We start from the raw sequence: 7500 nt of genomic DNA, 5'->3' as shown, positions 1-7500 counted from the left end.
CACACACACACACACACACACACACACACACACACACACACACACACACACTTCATAAACGCCAGACTGATCCTATCTGTTCACACCTATCAGCTACCTCCATCTCAATCATGCTTTATTCAATTTGGCACCAATGGCACCATCACACAAGTATTCACTGTGTGAACAGCAGAACTAGTAACACTCTGGTTATCATTTGACATTATGAAATGTGCGTGCGTGCATGCAAATTTTCATGTCTCAGCTGCATGACCCCCATTCGTTGATTCAAGATTCGTGAACAATGCTTTGGTCGTCTTTTCAACGCTTCAACACTTCAACACTTGGCTGCGCGCACATTTTACTTCTTTATTTGTGCCCTCAATTCAAAATTGAGTTTCCATAGACACAAATTTACCAGTTGCAAAGATACTCAGGCATGCCCTAGATAGCTAGATAGTTGGTACCGCAGTGATCAATAGTCCGCACGCACGCACACACACACACACACACACACACACACACACACACACACACACACACACACACACACACACACACACACACACACACACACACACACACACACACACACACACACACACACACACACACACCATAGGCTCTGAGCTCTTCTCCATATTTCTCCTCTGCTGGCGTGCTACCTGCTTGTCTCCTGTGAAAGCGGATGCTTGCTCCGAGCGCACCCCACTGACTCATTGTCTCCCACTTCCTCCCCCCCCCCCTCAGAGGCAGAGGCTGGGCCCAGGAGAGGGTCACTGCAATGTCAAGCACCTTACACAACACACTCAGACACATTACACAACACGGCATAAACAGCACGCGCACACGCATACACATGCGCACACAGACTCGCACACAGGTGCTTTGCATTTAGCAAAGAAAACATACACAAAACACAAACGCCACCACGGCCACATAATACACACACACAGACACTTGCACCACCTGAAACACACACTCATGCACTCCCTAACAGCAAGTGAAATATGGCCAGTGCAAGCCTCTGTAGCACCTGCTACCGTACAGCAGCCAGCAGGGAAGTCCCTGGGACTCGGCCAGGTGAGGAGGGAGAGCCAGAGGATGAGGAGAGGGAGGACTGAAGAAAGTGAAGCAGCTTTGTCCTTCCCTCTTGACTTTGCTGTGCTTCCCCTTTGCCAAAGCGCATGGAATAGCAATTCTGGAGGAATGGCAGTCTTTGCTGTCATGGAAGAATTGATTGTTGTTTTCCCAAGATGGCCATTGAAAACATTTAAAAAAACAAACAAACAAACAAAACTCCACAACAAATCCGCCAAAGCGTTTTTACTTCTTATTTTTTTTGCAGAGGGCGGGCATGTGGAGGAACGTTTTGTCTTGAAACATTTTGCTGAGGCTTGCAGAACTCTTGTCAAGTTTTTTTGAAATATTATTTATTTTTACACAGACCTGTCAGACATCATCTACTGTATGCGGAGTGGTGTGGCTTTTTCGGCAGCTGATGGTAATCTGAGGGGGGCGTTTGAACATTTCACCGCCACTGCCACCGCCGTCACCATCCCTCCCTTTTTTTTTTTTTTTTTGCATTCCCCCGTTAGGCCACTTCAAAGTGGCCCGGCATGTTTTGCTTCGGCAGTGCCTAACGCTCTCCAAATGTTTCTCACGCTATAAATATTGAAAAGGTTTGCTGCTCTTGGCCCGGGTGTTTGCCTCCTCTTCAGAAGTATGGTGGTCTCCCCGCCGCATGTAAATCTGCCCGGCGTTTTTTCTTCTCCTCCTCCTCCAAGTCAAGTGCTCCCTTCAGCTTTTCGGCATCAGGGTCTAGAAGCATCCCACCACAAAGCATCTACCACAAATCCTCTCTCTCTCTCTCTCTCCCTCCCTCCAACTCTCTCTCTCTCTCTCTCTCTCTCTCTCTCTCTCTCTCTCTCTCTCTCTCTCTCTCTCTCTCTCTCTCCCCCTCCCTCAATCTCTGTCTTCTGTCTACTTCTCTCTCATCATCTCCCCTCCATCTGTCAAACTGTCTTTCTCTCCATGCTCTCCATGCTCGTCTTCCTTCCCCCAATCCTCTCCAGTCTGGTGTTGGCGATGGCTGATGTGCGGGCCACAGTCAGGTGCTGGGTGGCGAGTGTGGTTTGTTTTGCTAGCTGGCGATTGCGTGGTTGGTGACTATGCGCCAAGGGAGCTGCGGCGTTAGAGCTGGGTAGCACATTGGGTGGGCATGGAGGGGAAGAACGTACAGTATAGGAATGCGGAGGGAGGGGAAATAAATGAAGGAAGGGGGCTCGGAATGGTGGGAGAGAGAGGATTAGGATGAGTGCTAAAATATAGAAAGAAATAACCAGAGTAGGGGAGAGAATGAGAGGGTTTTGGGTTCCCCAGGCGTATAGGGTTTCCCACTTGCCTAAACCCGGATTTGGGCATTGGACCTCCTCTGTTCAAAGGAGCACCATCAGCTAGGGTTGTAACTGTATTTTATCGAACCGAGAAATCGCGATGTGCAGAGTCACAATACTGTATCGTGATGCAAGGAGGCAGTATGGCGATACGGCCTTTCAATGTTTGGTTACCTTTCAGTTTTTAAACATTTTTATATAATGAATTGCCTCTTGTAACCTATTCGGCCTATAGTCTAACTAAACTAAACTATCATAGCTCTCATAGATTTAAAAAATCGTGGAATGTATCGAACCGTATGTCAAAAATCGTGATATGAACCGAATCCAGAGTTGAGTGTATTGTTACTGCCGTACCATCAACCCAAAGCAACCCCTCCACAGCTAGGGACAGCTCCGCATTAGCCACCCAGGACTCACAGGACACCTCTCTCTCTCTCTCTCTCTCTCTCTCTCTCTCTCTCTCTCTCTCTCTCTCTCTCTCTCTCTCTCTCTCTCCTGTGCTGTTGAGTATCTCAAGCAATTTGGTTTCCTTGGTGTTTTGCTGCTTTGGCTGAAGAGACGTTGACAATATCTCCTCCCCCTTGACAACCTTCATATCTCAGTCGTGTGCTTGTCAGTACGACTATAACAAAGTTATTAACGTTTCAAGACGTCCAGATACTTGGCTCTCTTCAAGCTGGATTCCAGCGCTGCAGTCGCTGAAAACATCCACACGGGGAGCCGTCACTCTTGTGCATAGATCACTGTGGAATAGCTGGAAGTGATGTTTGGCACGGCACAGCATATGTGGAGGGCGACTCAGGGTCACGCCAATGGCTGCTCTTAAGGTTGCCAAGTGCTGTTGTGCGCGCATTTGACAGGTTCAGTGGTTAACCAGTCCTTGGAAAGAGGAGGCGAGTTTGGAGGCGAGCTCCGGGTCTGTGCATGTTTCTTTGCTTTGTATTTCTGCTGGAGTGTTTAAGTTATGCGTGTGGAAGAGACCTCTGCTTACTGGACACAATCCCACTGCACTTTAGCCCACATGCACACGCGAGCACGCACGCACGCACACACGCGCATACCTCCCTCTTTTCTAACAGATCATAGGAACGCCGAAGTGAGGCGTTAATAACTGAATACTGTCTCCGGTGTGAGCTAAGCCTTTAAACGTATCCATAGCAGAGACACAGGAGGCAGGTGGCCCAGTCTAGTCTGTGTTGCATTGCCAACTCATGATGACGGGGTTCAACATGATGACCAGGTTCAACATTTAACAGACAAGCTGCATATCGGTCTCCCTAGAGATATTTAGTCATGGTAAAATTAGGAGTAAGACTTTATCCATTATGTCTCAGCTTTTGTACTGTATGGCTTAGTAATTCTACGGTTTGATGTTTTGACATACACCGGCTAAACAAATCAAACCTTAACGCGGTGCCATTTCTAGAAATAAGCTGATTTACCCCTCCCTATGAGTTAAATAATTGAGTTTTACATTTCTCCTGTATTCTCTACCCAAGTTAGCAATTATCATTGAGTCTTAATGGGGCCAGCTGGCTTGGAACTGGAAATAAAACAACCAGGCCAAGAAAACAGCTGGAAGAATCGCAAAAGTCTCCATACGTTGTGAATTTGTGAATAATTGAATATTAAAAACTTGATAGACTTGATCAAAAACAACATAGCCCGCCAGGTTTGTTGCGTTCAAGAGGTTTCCATGTGCGTGTGTTTGGGTGTGGGTGGTTGCGTGCCTGCATGTCTAAGTGGTACAGGTAACTCTGCACCATTCTGCCAAAATGTCTTTGATCTAAAACATTTGACAGCAATTAAAGTATTATGGAATGAAAATGTCTCGGCTGCAGCTTGACTCTGCCGTCACTTTTAAGTGGCATTAAGTGTTTTGCTGGGAAGCCTCTTTAGAGTTTCAAACCGGAACTACGGATAATAACAAGTCTCGCAGTTTGTTTTTCTTTCCTCGTCTGCATCATTTAACCGCAAGAACACTTTGGAGTGCTGAATGTTGTTTTTCATCTGCTACATGAATGAGTAAAAACTCTTCCTACTTGCCACTCTTGAACAAAAAGCGTGTGTGCGTGTGTGTGTCTGTGTGTGTTTGGAAAGAATGGGATGGTTTTTTTTTTACCATCTCATCCAAATACATCTGCAGCTTGTGTGTGTTTTTTCTTATACACATCTGAGTCATCTGAGCCAGCCATGTCCCATATAAACTGTCCTGTCCACCCTCTGCAGTAAACTGGCCACAGGTGGTGTGTATACAGCAAAATTGCACAGTGGGACATGCAAGTCCTGTAATGACATATCTTTACACTGGCCCTGGCTCTAAGACCCCCAGCTGACTCTGCTTAAAGCGATGGTTCGGAGTAGAATCACCCTAATGCCATTTGAACCGTGACACCCATCCACCTTTACACCCGAAGTGTTTTCTGCCGCAGGCTTACATCAACAGAGTTGCCGTGTTATTCGATGTTTATTCCGGTTAGCTTGACTCAAGCGCATATGGATACTGGGCACCGTCTCCAAACTTTCCCCACAAAAATAACATGTCATTACACCAAACTTCTGCAGTAGCACAAATATGGTCTGTACTCACGAAACGAAGCATTTGGAAGTTTGGAAATAGTCCAGGAGTTTATTATTATCAACACAAGCCGAATAGCTTCTCTGCTGCTAAAGCTGCGCCAACGTTACTTCCGTCATCTAAGACAAGCATGTAAGAGTCCTCAACGAAGCTCATAATATGCACAATGAAAAGTGAATTCAGCATCAGTATTGATAACGAAAATCCTTGTCTAATTGATAGTAGGTAAGATTTGAAATATCTTTTAAGTATTGCCTTGAAAATATAAGCCTTAATCACAATTCAGTGAAAACTTTTTTAACACTCTCGTCTGGAAGTTTGTTGAAGACTTTTACGGGCTTGTCTCATATGACGGAAGTAACGTTGGCACAGCTTTAGCAGCAGAGAAGCTATTCAGCTTGTGTTGATAATACTAAACTCCTGGACTATTTCCAAACTTCCAAATGCTTCGTTTCGTGAGTACAGACCATATTTGTGCTACTGCAGAAGTTTGGTGTAATGACATGTTATTTTTGTGGGGAAAGTTTGGAGACGGTGCCCAGTATCCATATGCGCTTGAGTCAAGCTAACCGGAATAAACATCGAATAACACGGCAACTCTGTTGATGTAAGTCTGCGGCAGAAAACACTTCGGGTGTAAAGGTGGATGGGTGTCACGGTTCAAATGGCTTTAGGGTGATTCTACTCCGAACCATCGCTTTAACCACACAGCTGCTGATGGCTCATGGGTTCCTTAGGCTGTTTGTTCAGGTGAGGGGGATCTCTTTGGTGGCATAGCGTCTGGTTGCATTTTTGCCTCAGTCGCACGAGATGCCTACTTTGGTTTTGAGAAACATGTACATTTGTGTAAAAAACATAGTCAGGAAGCAGTCATGAAAATGTTCTGTCTGTGTTCAGTTTTCATATTATAACTGGAATATAACTATAAAGGAATACAATACAGTCTCATTGTGTGTCTCTCACGCCTTCATTCACTCACATTTCAATAGCAAATCCAGGCCCTGTAAAGTAAAAAAAAAAAAAAAAGTCTGTGCATGGAAAACAAAAGGAAGTCCGAAAACCACAGGCCCGCTCTCCTAAACCAAAAAGAGCACTAGTAAAACAGCAAGCTAGCCGTTCCTTTTTTAAAAGAAGCAAACCTCTCTAAAACACACTTCGTATAGTCTTCTCTGCGGGCTTTCTAAAACCTGCTGAGGCCGCTGGCGGGGAGACAAAGCCACGCTCACGGGCGCAGGAAAAGAAACAGGTCCTTGTTTTCGCAAGAGCTTTTGGTAGCTCAGCGAGGGGCCACAATAGCACGTCGATAGAGTTTCATCTCGCAGGACATCAAACGTAAGATGTCAGGAAAAAGGAGAAGAAGAAAACGTCAAAGAGGGTACATGTCAGCTTGCCTATCCTGACCTGTTTAAAACACACACTCGCACACACACGTGCGCACACTCACACACATACGCACACACATGCACACACACACATACAGTACAAGTCGGACTGGAGGACGTTTGAAGGGGGAGCTTGTTAAATGCACATTACAGCTCTCTTCATTGTGCTCCACATGCGTCCTCCACACAGGATGCTCTCCGCGTTGAGAGCCTCTTGAAGTCGGTCAGTGAAGGCTTTCTTCTTCATGCTTTAAATAGGAGGCCAAGAGCCAAGAGCAAGCTGCTGTAATGTCAATAGGCCGAGCACCATCCGAGAGGGGGGGAATCCATACACGGATATAACTACAGTACAAGTCCCTTAACCGCACTCCTCTCCTCTCCTCTCCTCTCCTCTCCTCTCCTCTCCTCTCCTCTCCTCTCCTCTCCTCTCCTCTCCTCTCCTCTCCTCTCCCCTCTACCCACTTCCTTGAGTGAGAATGGAGGGGCTGACATTTTCGTCCATTGACTGTGCTGCCGTGAAAGGAGGCATTGTCCAAAGGCTGGGAGACTCATGAATTTGGGTTAAATCAGGCACAGAGAGGCTGTGTTATGCTTTAATTGCCCCGACGGCGAGAAGGGAAGAGGTGCGGGTAGGGGGTGTCTGCTTGGGAGTAGGGGGGGAGGAGAGGGACATAATGATGGAGAGCAAGGGTCCTGCCACAACTGGCTGCCAGGGTACAGTCCTTCAGCCCAGACGGCAACACGTCACCCCAGGGGTCACCTTTCGACCTCAGTGCCTTTCGCTTTCAGCTGCATAGTGTTGTAATCAAGACAAGACAGAGGCCGACTGTGTGTGTGTGTGACTGTGACTGTGTCTGTGTGTGTGTGTGTGTGTGTGTGTGTGTGTGTGTGTGTGTGTGTGTGTGTGTGTGTGTGTGTGTGTGTGTGTGTGTGTGTGTGTGTGTGTGTGTGTGTGTGTGTGTGTGTGTGTGTGCGTTCGTGCGTTCGTGGGGTGCCTTGCTCCTCTGTGCCTTACACTTTTTCAGTGGCCTGGCATAGTAATCAGGTGTGTGTGTGTGTGTTGGCGTGTAGTTGAGGCTGTGGTGCAGGGCTGGGGGCCTGTCGCTGCCTGCCTCCCCAGAGAGGTGGAGGAGGTTTGTGGGGACTAGTGTGAGTGTTGAGA

The 7500-nt window shown here is 46.9% G+C and overlaps 1 protein-coding gene across 5 annotated transcripts in view; it reads left to right on the top strand.

The window, feature by feature from the left end:
* afdna (afadin, adherens junction formation factor a) overlaps window positions 1-7500 on the top strand; it is a 186077-nt gene that overhangs the window by 151065 nt on the left and 27512 nt on the right. The gene's annotated exons all lie outside the window — the stretch shown is intronic.

This window comes from Engraulis encrasicolus, chromosome 18 (genome assembly GCF_034702125.1).
Source record: "Engraulis encrasicolus isolate BLACKSEA-1 chromosome 18, IST_EnEncr_1.0, whole genome shotgun sequence".
Lineage (NCBI taxonomy): Eukaryota > Metazoa > Chordata > Actinopteri > Clupeiformes > Engraulidae > Engraulis > Engraulis encrasicolus.
This window is presented reverse-complemented; position numbering and strand designations above follow the sequence as displayed.